We start from the raw sequence: 13,002 nt of genomic DNA on the forward strand, positions 1-13,002 counted from the left end.
CTGCCATAGCTAAGCCCTGTTATGAGGGCCCTATATCAGAACAGAGTCTGATGTACCCAGTGAGGTCTGTCTGCTTCCTGTAGGGTCTAATGGCTGCTTCGCAGGCAGGATTGGCATTTTCATATGTAAGATGTTTCACATAATCTACACCTGCCTCTGCATTACCAAATATCCTGCCTGTTATTGTCATCAATCCATGAACAAAATCAGAAAATCATTCATCAGGCCTTTGTCTGACTGCTGTCAAAGATGCACCCTCCCTTTACCAGGAGTTTACGACAAGCTTTTATGGCTGCATTTTGAATTTGAGAAAATAAGCCTGGGTCATGTTGCATCTGGTCATCACTGGAAGAAAATTGCTCTTCTCCTACTAAGGCATCAAAGGAGCAATCAATGCCTGCCTGAACATTTCTCCTAGCTGTCTCTTTATAATTCTCATGATATTCTGGTTTCCAAATAAGATGGTCACCACCTCTAAGAACTGCTCTCACTAGAGTATTCCAATCCCCAGGAGTCAGCCACTCCTCTGCTTCTGTGGCAGATTCTAAGATTGCAAGAGTAAAAGGAGCACAGACACCATATTGTGACACTACATTTTTAAATTCTTTAATGATTTGAAAATTAAACACTGTGTGATGACTCTAAGCAACCCCTTGAGCATCCGTGGTCTTTATACAGGGAAAGCCTCATCCCCTCCCTCTTCTGAGCTATCTGTGAGTGAACTAAAGTCAGAGGGGAGGGGCCATCTTTGGATTCCTCTTGAGGAACAAGAGGACCAGAAGGACTTTTGCAGGTGGCTTTGCCCTCCCTCAAGGACCTCAAGACATCTTCCCTGCCTTTAATTTGTATAGCTGATTAATTAAGTCCTGGTGCCTTTCCTCTAATTTTGTTGTTTAAGATGAAAACTTTTGTCATGTAACTTCTTTCTGGGGTCTACAACCACCATCCCTGTAGTGGGAGCATTTGAAGGTGTAGGCACATAGGGAGGGGCCATTCAGGGTCATGATATTTGGCCTCCTCTTCCTCTAGGTCACCCCAGTTTGACTCAGACAAATAGTCATGATTCTTTGGTCATGTTTTGGATTTCAATTTTGGATATATGCATTTTATCTTTTTCTACTGAATGGCTGAGTCATTTCTCTCTTTGGGCTGAGTGACTCTATTTGGTTTGGCTTCCTCCTCGCTTGGATTCTCTGTCTCTAAATTCTGATCCAAATTTCAGGGACTACTGAATGACCTTTGAGAGTTCGATCCCTGATCATCATCACTATCTAGAGAAATTAAATCTATTTCTCCTTAGAAGAATCAACCTTTTTTTTCTTTCCTTTTTTTTTCACTGTCTTTAAAATTTTTCAGCCTCTTCAATGACCGCCACCATCAACAGACACTTTGTTAAGATCATTTCATTTATCAAGTTCCACTATGAAAAGGCAGTAACTGGGACCTTTTCAGGCCCAAATGGCTTGTAAAATTCTTTAAGTGCATTTCCAACTCTATGCCATCTTTTTCATCAATGGTTCCTTCTTAAGGAAACAGTGAACAAAAGTCTTTAATGAAATCAAAAAATGACAACAACTGCTGAATTTTGACCTTTACTCCTTACGTCTTTAAAGCGTTTCTCATCTGTTCCACATATAGCTTTTGCTGACTTATTTCTTGCCCCATTATCATGCTATGACTTACCAGTCTCAAAGCAGCAGGATCCAGCAGAGACCACCTTTGTTTCACTTTTGAATTTCCTGTCTATGACCCTTCTTGCAGTAACATCCCTCAAGGAGTCTCTTGTTCTCTCTGCCCCACATAGGTGACCCAGCTTGAGGATCAATCAGTGGGGTCTGCAAGGGAGAGAGTGGGGATGCAGGGGCAAGAGACTCAAAGTATGGAGACAAGACAGTTGTCTGATCAAGTCTCTTTTTATTGAAACACAATTATGGGTATATAAGCACAAGAGGGGAGTGCAGCTGGAGACACTTAACCACTAGTGCCTAGCAGCTGGGGACACTAAACAACAAGTCCAGGATATGTCTGAAGAAAACAACATGATTCTCTGAGTGTGCTCAGCAGTTGTGGGCTGCTTGCAAAAATATCATGCTAGAAAAAAGCCTTTACTCAGGATGGACAAGGATCAACCTAAAAATGTATGGCCCAAGAGGGCTGCAAAGAGGATAGCTGCTTTCTGCTAGGAGTGGGGTCCCAACAACTTCCCAGCCAGACTGAGCTACAAAGGTGTTGGGAGCCCACTCCTAGCAGAAAGCAGCTATCCTCTTTGCAGCAATCTCAAGCCATAGATCCTGACAATAGAATCGTGTTGCAAACAGCCTACAACAGCTGAGCACACTCTGATAAACATATTGTTTTTCTCACATATCTTGTTTTGCTATTTAGTGCCCCCAGCAGCAAGGCACACGTGGTAAAGCACCTTCAGCTGTGATCCCCTGCTTGTACAAGGCTGCAAGGCATGTGGTAAAGTGTATAAATACCCAGGATTTCCTATCAACAAACGGGACGTGATCAGACTCTCTGTCTTGTCTCTATTCTTTCTGCATCTCTTGCCCCTCCATTCCCACTCTCTCTCTTGCTAGACCCTGTTGACTGACCTGGATAAACCAGATCAGGAATTAATTAAGAAGCCCAAGCCCCGTGAGAATTTAAAGATCTCTGTCTGACAGCTGTGGAATTTCAACATGGTGACATTACACCCGAATAAAGAAGGTTCTTATGAGTGAAGAGTTAGAGATCACTCTTTCATTCATAAGAATACATTCAATTTACTCAAAAGTAACTGAAACTGGGCAGTCAATATGTACAGTGTATAGCCTTATCAAAATATCAAACCAATTACGAAAATAAAACAGCAACAAATCCATAAAAAAACTTCAAATGGAAACAAGCGACACCAAATAACCAAAGTTAGAAAAAACGCAAACGAAAATCCAAATTCCAGAACTGTGGGAAGCAGCATTCCTTGGCTGCTCCTTTTGCAGCACAGACTTACAGCCTGTGGCTGGCCTTGGCAACATAGTAGAAAAGCAGTTACTGATGGAAATCATCTTTTTAAGAGAAATGTAAGCAGGTCTCCTTTTTTTGCAGTATGTGTATGAAGGATATGTCCTCCCAAGACTGAGCATAAGACATGTTACAGTTTTTGGCTCAAAGTCTGCAAGTTTGTTAACTGATATTCATGAAGTTATTCTTGATGACCCCTCAGGACAAGAAAAACTGTACAGTCTCAGACTCTTCCTGGACGCCCAGCAGCTCTTGATGTGCCTCAGCTCTTCTCTGAATTCCTCCAAATGTGCACTCTTGCTGGGCTAGTGGCCAGATGAAATTAAGGTCTATTCACACCCAGGAAAGCAACATGAAGAAGAGACTGCATCCATCTATTGCCATGGTGATTAGGGATGAGATGCCATAGTGGTGCATTGGCTGCACACACTCAGTGCACCTCACACAGCAGTTCTCTTGGTGGAAGATCTTGTCCTGGTCTGTGCCATGAATTTCTGCTGGAGCATTCAGAACTATGGAAGGAAGGGCCAAAGGCCTGGTAAGGATTTGTCAATTCAGCTATCCCTCCCACACCAGCTCTATTCAGCTGGACAATCCAGCATGACCCATCAGCTGAGGCCATTCCCTGATCCCCAAGTGTCATAGAGCACCTGGGCGTGGATTGCTTTCTCAGCTTTTAAAAACTGCTAGAAACGGACCTGAGAACTACACACTGTACTGGAGTTAAAAAAACCACCATATTTCTCCTATAATCCAGCTATATTATATTGAGAAATAACAACATTGTAGCAATGTCTGAATCTGAGTTCAAGAGAGATGAGAGCTACCTAGGAAACAATGTAGATGCCTTATGGGGAGCCTGCCAAGAATTGAAGTGAAGGCTGATTATTTCTCCAGTGCAGGAACCTGCCTGTGTTCCACTTGCCAATCCCTTTATCTGGAAATACCCAGAGAAACCATCTCCCATGATATCCATGGGCACTGCCCTTGTCCTATAATCAGCGAGAGTGTGTTAAAGGAAAATATTCCCAAGGCTAGTCACTGAACTATAAGGTGATAGTCATGAAGAAACAGAACATACCCCTGTATGTCTATGGCTATTGTAGGGCACACTCTCAAACACACAAAACCTTTGTGTTCACACAATATGAGCACAGTATATTGCAGTAAATGGTTTAATTTCCCAGTTATTGCTAATATAAAAATCCCCAGTATATTTTCCAGGTATAAAAAATGAAATCTTAAATGGGATAGGTACTAGTGGCATAGCATATACAGCTCAGTCAGTGATGTGCTTTCCACTCTTAAACTGAACTTGGAAACGGGCTTCTTGGCCTGTTTCTAATCTGTTTTAGCAAGTTCCCAAGGCTGTGTAGAGTAGTCTTGTTTTCCAGCTAAGGATCACAGGTTGGTGGTAGACCAGCTTCTTGTTCTTGTTCACTCTTTCAGACTTGTCCCCAAGTAAACAGCTTCTTCCCATAGGAGCTTCCTTTGCCATAGCCTGACTGACTTGATGTCCAAAGCTATGAGCCCAGAATAATAAGAAATCCCCATAACTAGGATAGAAATGTACAAATTTCTCCCCATAATGTGACTGTGTGAGGGATACTTTGAGTAAGATAAGGCTGACTAGTTGAAATGCCAAATGCTTGTTTGGATTATCTCACACTGAGCAAAGGTCCATGGAAGGCCTGGACCATATGGTACATTTTCATTCTTTAGGTGATGGACATCTGGATAGTTTCTCCTTCAGGGCTGCTGTGCAGACCACTACAACTCTGATATGCCCTAGTTGTTCTGTGTACATCTACTACTTGTTCTGAAATCGCTGGGTAAATGGGACTTCGTTTCTACTTTCTGAACATGGCTTCTCACAGACCTACCTGATTTTACACTACCAGACCTGTCTAAAGGTCCTCATGATTCCCAACCCCCATTGAGGCTGATTTTAACTCAGAGAAAGTGATTTTGAATAACAGCAGTTGCAGAATGCTACACAGATAATACAGGCTGAGTGCTTTAAAGTATCATGACCCTCAAGGGGCTCCTGAAATAGCCCTGTTCTTGCTCCATAGCTCTGGGAATTCTGCTGGATGCAGATACAGCTCCAAGCAACTCAATCTGTCAAGGAATAAAATCCAAGACAAACTCGAAGGCAAAGTTTTACTGAGTAGAAGTAGCTTGAAAGTAAATGGTAGTAGAAAATGGGGACAACAACCTGGAATGCTAAGAAGGCACAGTGAGCCACCTGACATTCCTGTGGGCCATGACAATCCACCAAGAGCAGAACAGGGACATAATCACATGGGTTTTATACAGCAACCTCCCCCTTACCCGATGCACCATATTCCTTTGATTTGTTCCAAAGGACTTCAATGAGAATCAATAATTTTGCCCCTCATCATTTGAAAATCTGACTTTCCAAGATATTTTGTGTGTCCTGTTTCTCTTGGGAGCTAGGTTTAGATGCAGAATAATTGGATTGATGTATTTGATATTTTCCGGAAGCAAACGGAAATCTCAGAGTGCTTTTCTCATTAAACTTGGCATCTTGAGACACATACAGGTACATGGATGAACAAAGACACACCCATAGAGACACATTAACACCACACACACACACGCACATACACACACACACACACACACGGAAAGAGAGAGAGAGAGAGAGAGAGAGAGAGAGAGAGAGAGAGAGAGAGAGAGAGAGAAACAGAGAGAGAGATAACCCCCTAAAATCATCAGTGAGCAGAAAACAATGAGGAATCTGTTATGTTTGAAGAAAAGGTAATTTAGGCTAGGCAAAGCAGATGATTCAAGTGAGTGACACTGGTTTGTCTATGTTTCTGGTTAGACATGAGGCCAATCTGCCTCTGATGCCTCATCCTACCTGCTGATGCTTGGCACTTGGGACATAGATGTTCTTGTTGGCCTCCTCACAGAAGCTCTTATCTTCTCCATAGGACACTTGTGGTTCACTCTGCTCTACCAGCAGATTCCTGTTCGAGTTCTGCAGCAATACCCTGATATTGTATTTCAGTTGAGAACATTCTCTAAGGAGTTGGCGGTGCCTGGTGCTGAACCACAAACAAACAAAATGGTGATTCCCAGCCAGCTTCCATAGGCCTAACAGTCCTCCCAGTACCATCATCCCTCAAGTGGCCTGGTCCCTAGACAGCCTCAGATTAGAGTCCCCAGTATACCTCTCAGCACCAGTTAGAGGCAGGTCATACCCAGAGACCAGCCAAATTCCACTGGACTGAAAGTACTTCTGTAAGTCCTGACATCAAGAGAGTTTATGTCCATCAAGGAAGAGGAAATGTTCCTCATGGGTGCTTATCTGTCCCTGGTACTAGAAAACCATCAGCAGATAGAGGGCAATTCCTCTCTGAGAGAGGAGAGAATATCTGACAGGAATACAGTCTTTCCATTTTTGTCATGGATCCCAGATTTTTAAATCTCTTGTCAGAGCCCTAGAGGTTCAGTGTTTTTGATATTCCCATCAAGGTTGAAATGTTTTCTATGTGGAGGATCTTGAATTTGGAAGAATAAAGATTGAAAGGTCTTACAAACTTATATACTTATACACTCTTCAGACTTAGGACACCTGAGTCCAAGAGGTACAAATCCATGCCCCTTGCCTCAAGGCAGGGTTCCCGTTAAGAAACAGATAGTATAGAACCAGAGCCCTGACATTTGTTCAAAGTCCTAGAAGGACAGAAGCATTCCCTGCCTAGTGCTGGGGTCTCAGCTGTGTCAGTCACTCACCTGTAGGCATAGTTTTCTTCTATGACCTCCTTGTATCTCTCCATGGCATCAGTTATTGACTCAGTAATTTTCTGGATATTCATAATGGTCTTTTCGTGGTTTCTTTTAATGATATTGAATTCGATGTTCATCCTGTGTTAGGGCATGGCCAACAAGCAAATATTTCTCTAAGAATCATGTGCAAAACAACTATATCCTGGACTACCCCAGCCAATAATACATGCCACATCCTTGCTTTTTGGAAATGGGTCCTATTAGTTCTGATTAAATTTATAATCCTGGACACAGGACAGCAGATCCAGGGGACTAAATGGAGGAAGCAGACCTTCGAGAGCATCTCATGTGAGCCTGAAGGAATACACTAGTTCTGTGAGAAGATTCTTCTAGTCTCTGCCACAAACTTGGGCCCAACAGATATCTCTAATGACTTTTATTTTTAAGGCAGGGATATCAATCCTTGGTTCCTATTGTTACATGAATTCTCAGAGGAAAAGAATAGTATTTCCAGAAAGAGGCTTAATAACACTTCCTCCCCCAGGAGATTCCTATGTATCACCAGTGCAAACAGAAGGAGCAAAGTACCCTGTGGATCAATTTGGGCCTCTATGGACTCAACAGTATACTGACCTGCAAACTGTGCATCAGACCAATCCTCAAACCCCATCAAAGGTCCCAGATCCTTGGATCCTCAACAGCACACATACACACAAAACTACATTCACACACATACACACCAACCCACCCACAAACACAATTAGAATGCCAACTAAATCCAGGGAGGTGCCATAGTCTCAGAGTATAAGGACCAAACTCAGAGGAAAGCAGTGATGACCTGCAGGCATTTCATTCACACACTGAGAGACAGCAAGTCTGACTAGGTCCTTCCAGTTGTGGACAGAAACAATCAGACTCCTAGCACCTCAAGGTCAAGTATCCTACTACTCAACACCTGTCAGGGCTTTCTAACATGCATGAATAGAGATGACACACTCCTTTGATGAGAGGAAATCTCGGGTTAATAGAGAGGGCACAATACTGTCAACAGGGGACTGAGCATAATTACTACCTGTAGTTCAAATCATCATAATTGTACAGGTTCAGCATTTCACTAATTTCTTCCTCCTCAAAGCTCATCTTCTTGATCTCCAATTTCAGTTTTTCCAATTTTGTCATCTGCTTCTGGTTATTCATGGTGGAATTCTGGGATGATGTTTGCCTAGCAGAGTCTGGAGATAGATATACACTTAGGAATTTGCAGAGTTGATGGCTCAGAGGCAGGAGAGACCATTCTGAAACCCCAAAAGAAGGTTGAAGAAGAGGAAAAGCCAGAGATAAGGTGAATCCCAGAGGGAGCAGAAAAGCTATCTTTGAGCTGTTCTGCTCAGCTATATCCCTCTTCCCAACCTTCATCATCATACATATGCCACACTCCCTACTACAGGGCCCCTTGCACTGAAATCCATAAGCTGCCTCAGACATGAAGATTTAGGGATCATTGTCAGCTCCTATCAGATGTGATGCAGGTAAATCCTGGAGTTCATATTGCTTAGCACCATCAAGGTCTAATCATGTGTGTTGAAACCCAAAGCATCTGAGACCCCACACATGACCAGGGTAGCATCCTTCTCTGTTCTGTCCTCAGAGACTCCTTTAACCTGCAGTCATCTAGAGAATGAAGGGCTTCAACTCCTACCATGAATGGACACATTGTTAATCCCATAGTGCCTCCCCCTGTATTCTTTGCCCCTGGAAGTGGAATTAAATAGCTCCCAGAATAGTAGCTGCAGGCTTGTCAGTACCTGGCTCCCTGTCAAACTAATAATCAGAAATTCTTGACTCTTGTTCTGCCATTGAGAAATTCCAAGGCTCCAGCCTGTAAGGCATACTGCTGGAAGGCCCAGCTCAAGCCTATTTCTTCCAGGAAGTTCCCCAATTCTACCCAGGACACACTGTGCCTTCCCCAGAATGATTTCAGTCTTCCTTTTTTACAAGACAGGAGGCCAGCTTCCTTCTTACTGGGAGTGTTCTCTCCTTGATCGCCATTCTCTTTCCAAAATAGCCTAAACAGCCTGGAAAACATGCCTGTTTGTGAACCCAACAGGCACTGAAGAAATATCCCACAGGCAGCTGTCACCACAACACAGGTGACATCACAGAAGATTCTACTTCTTTCCTAGATACAAGAGATTGTCCAAGGAAGGCATTCCATATGATGTCATTGGGAACTGCCATGCTCTACCTGCTATCTGTCCCCAAATTGTCCAATTTCTGGGGTGTCCTTTGCTGGAGCCTCTCATGTGACCCAGGGAATACCCTTTGGCAACTGCTCCATTCAAAGTTAGAGATTTCTCTCTGCTTCATGACAAGTGAAGTGCTTTGGATCGAGAGAGTTGTTTAGGACCCTGACATGGGTAAGACATTTTTGTTAGCACCTAAATCTCTGGGGACCATGGATGTGGAAAACTGTTCTCAATAATAAATATAACCACTTGAGTCAATTCTTGTGCCATACAGTCCACTGCCCTGGGTTTTCTCTGTTTCCCAGAGCCCAATATCTCCTATGCCTGGAAGCAGGTAAAATCTGCAGAGAACAGTGTTCATTGGTGGGAAACTCATATCTATGGACGATTTCCTCAATAAAAGCGTAGTTTCAGCCAGGCGTGGTTATAAATGCCGTTAATCTCATAATTGGGAAGTAGAAGCTGGAGGATCTCTGTGTTCAGAGACAGCCTGCGCAGAACATACCAGAAAGTCCAGAATAGAAGAAGACACTGAGTATCAAACATATTTCTCAGACAGAAGTTCACATAGACTGGACCCACACAAAAACTCTGAGATGCTCTTTTTCTGGCTGTGACTGACAGGCTTGACCATGAGCAGAAGCCCACAAATGTCAAGAGATCCTAGGTAGAAGGAACCCACTTGACTCTTCCTAATTCCTAATTCCTAATTCCTCTGGGACACATCCAAGGGAGGTTGCAGCTTTTCTGCCAGGTTCCTCTTCTGTGTGCCTAGTTCCTGCTGCTTCAGGAAATACTGTAGCCTTTGCCCCAGAATTTTATGTTCCTGATAACCAGAAGATTGTGTTCCTAGTGGAGGGGTACACACAGCATGGACACACTGTCAAATAAATGCAAGCACATACAAAGGGGCTCAATACTTGTGTGATGAGCAACACAAGCCGAACTGCTGCATTCTGAGGAATTGAGAAATAGTGTTTCAAGGCAGAGTCTGAGAAAGTGAAACACAGCGCGCTCCTCTAGAAAATGAACACATGTACGATGCACAGCAAGCACATGCCTATGCCCCCCCGACACACACACACGGGGGGGAGGGGAGGAGAGAGGGAGAGAGAGAACAAGTGAAAGAGGGCAAAAAATTGAGTAGAAAGCAATTCCATGCTACATGCCCAAATGAGTTTATACAAAGAATACCAGATCTTTCAGAAGTATCCTATCTAAAACTTGGAATCCAAAGTTGCTGTGGCGTGTTTTGCTTGGCCAGACTGTGTTGAATTATTAGAGAAAGTTCTCTCTTGCAGTCTCACATCTGTGACACCATGTCCCCAGCTTGTCAAAACCCCTACCCACATCCATAGTCATCCAGTCAGCTGCAGAATGCAATCTACAGGAAGGAGAACACTCCAGCATCACTCACAAGAACCATGGCTACCAAGCTGCTACTCAGACTTCTGTCAGTGTGACCCTGTACTGGGTACAGTAAAGAGGTCACCTTAGGATGTAGACAGCAAAGATGAGAAATGCCACATGCCACCCAAAACATGTCGATGAACACCACTCATTTGGCATGTGCAAGGGGATCTCCTCTTTGCAAGCTTCTTTTCACATCTGATATCACATGACTGCTGCCAAACAAATGAGCCACAAGCCCTGACCTCACTCACTCAAAGCTCCGTGCATTGCACCCTGCAGGTGGGTAATATGTTATTGACCTGCACTCCTCTTCGGACTGAAACATTAAGCAGAGAAGAATTTGTTTGCTGATAATTCATTTTCTCACAAGAGAGTCATTCCCCAGAAATACTTGTGTTTGGACATAGACCTGTACAATTGTGTGTCATGTGGTGGGTGGGTGGATTTTCATCTTTTTGTCTTTTTTTCTGATCTATAATTTCCTGTGTCTTCAATTCTATCTAGTGTTTCCTCTAGGCCACGTTGCCAAGTCTTAATTTTTTCTTTCTGTTGTTCATGTTGTACATGATTATTTCCTGTATCTTCTGTTCTAGGCCTTGCTTCCATAATCCTAACTTCTCTTTATGTTGTAATTCTGATATTGCATCATTTGCCTTATTTGACTTGCTAGCTTTAGTAAATCATCTTTTAGACTTTGTTTCCAAATTTTATCTCTATCTCCTTGCTGTTCTGTCTGATCTGTGAATCACGGAATCCTTTTTTCTAGCATCTCCTCCAGCTCCTGTCTTCAGCCTTTATTTTCCTCTTTCTGTAACTTATCATGACCTATAAAGTCCTGAACCTTTAGTTCTAGTGTTACCTGTAATCTCTTTTCTATAGCAAGGAATTTTTTATCTAGGGCCCTGTCTTTTGAAAAGGCAATATTTATTCTCTTGAATAGATATTGCAATACCAGTAAATGACAAGGTATCTATTTCCTTTAAATCTATTGCTGTCAAACCACTGAGATTATCATCCCTTAAAGCCCAAAAGATACTTATTGTGTTTCTCATCTTTAAGCATCAATGTATGATGTTTATTACCTGATCTGGAGATCTTTGTACTGTGAGAACAAAATTTGTAAGCAGCATTGTAACAATAACAAAAATTCATGGTCAGCAAAGACCACCAACAATTTGTTAAATATAGTTATAATAAAAATATTAAGCCCCTGCAGGGGCAGGTTGACCCAAATGAAAAGGCATGGTAAGACATGCCCAGACAAGCCCAAGTGAGTAATGGGCCATCTGGTGTTTACTTTTTTCTCCCCCTTTCTGAGAAGTCCTAGGTTTCATGGTCAAAATAACTAGTCATCTGCCAGCTCGCACGTAGCCACTTCTGCAAGTTGCTGATGTTTGAAATATCCAATCATATGTAAGCGCACCAAATTTTCCCACTCCCCCCAACCCCTACCCATAAATATCCCAAATTTCCTGGGTTCTGGGCCAGAACCTCTATCTCCTGCATGAGATATGTTCTGGCCCGAGGGCCCTCGTCATTAAACTTCCTCTGCAATTGCATCAAGAAGGTCTCTCTAGTGTCCTTGGGGCGTGCAGGTCCGGACTTGGGTGAGGGTCCTCTTGTGGGGGGTCTTTCAGTAGCTTTGTACCTTTGTATCTCTCTGCTGTTCAATTCACTTTGTACCATCCTGAGAGATACCCACAAAATGCAAACAACCCAGAGCTGATGGCTCCTGACATAAGATGGGTGATGATAGCTTTCAACAGAACAGCTAGGCACTGATAGCACCTAGTATCAGACTCTGCTGATGGCACCAGGCAATAAAATCCTGAGAAGATGGCTCCTAGCTTAACCTGGACACTGACGGTACCCAACGAAAGCAACCAGGTGCTTATGGCACCTACTAGCTGCCTCTGCTGATGGCAGCAGGCAATTTAAAGCCAGAGCTCCTGGCTTTAATGGCTCCTGGTATAATTCCAGTACTGATGGTACCCAACCAAACCAATCACACTGCCACAGCCTAGATTGCTGCCCTGGTCTTGTATTGGGGATGAAAGGAGGGGCAGTGATCTTTTATGTCAGGTTACTTGAATTCTAATAGATATGTTGGGCACCATTTTGTTTTGGCAAATCTCCAACCCCAACAAACCCACTCAAGGAAAATGCAATTCTGTTGAGTGTAATTTTAGTAACATGCTTGCTCTTTCTTGAGAGCTCATTCTGAGCTCCCTCATTCTATCACAGCTAGTTCCACCAAACTGCCAATGACCACTCTGACTGTGCCCTTACTCCTGCCCACCTTAGTCACTGCAGATAGAAAACACCAGACAGCCTTAATATTTTAAAACTAGCCAGATAACTCAATGGCTGAGTGAAGAATATCCTGCTCCATCTTCTCTGGCCTTCACCCACAGCAGAGGCTATAGGTGCCCCCAGAAACCTAAAGTCTCTGTTTCCTCCACTCCACTGCCTGCTTGGTCTTCTCCCTCTCATCTTTCTCTTTTTCTTGGGACCTGACAGTCTCACCTTATTCCCTTCACCTAACGAGTGGCTTCCACTGTCTTTATTGACACAATCA

At 43.2% G+C, this 13,002-nt stretch overlaps 1 pseudogene across 1 annotated transcript; it reads right to left on the reverse strand.

The window, feature by feature from the left end:
* Positions 1 to 2,863: 2,863 nt before the first annotated feature.
* On the reverse strand, positions 2,864 to 8,851 carry LOC117706182 (uncharacterized; annotated as a pseudogene). The gene is made up of 5 exons (XR_013109172.1): positions 8,722 to 8,851; positions 7,838 to 7,997; positions 6,772 to 6,903; positions 5,894 to 6,080; positions 2,864 to 3,518 (listed from the first exon to the last, which is right to left on the reverse strand). The product of XR_013109172.1 is annotated as an uncharacterized LOC117706182 (transcript).
* Between the last annotated feature and the right edge of the window lie 4,151 nt (positions 8,852 to 13,002).

The sequence above is a fragment of the Arvicanthis niloticus genome, chromosome 3, assembly GCF_011762505.2.
Source record: "Arvicanthis niloticus isolate mArvNil1 chromosome 3, mArvNil1.pat.X, whole genome shotgun sequence".
Taxonomy (NCBI): Eukaryota; Metazoa; Chordata; class Mammalia; order Rodentia; family Muridae; genus Arvicanthis; species Arvicanthis niloticus.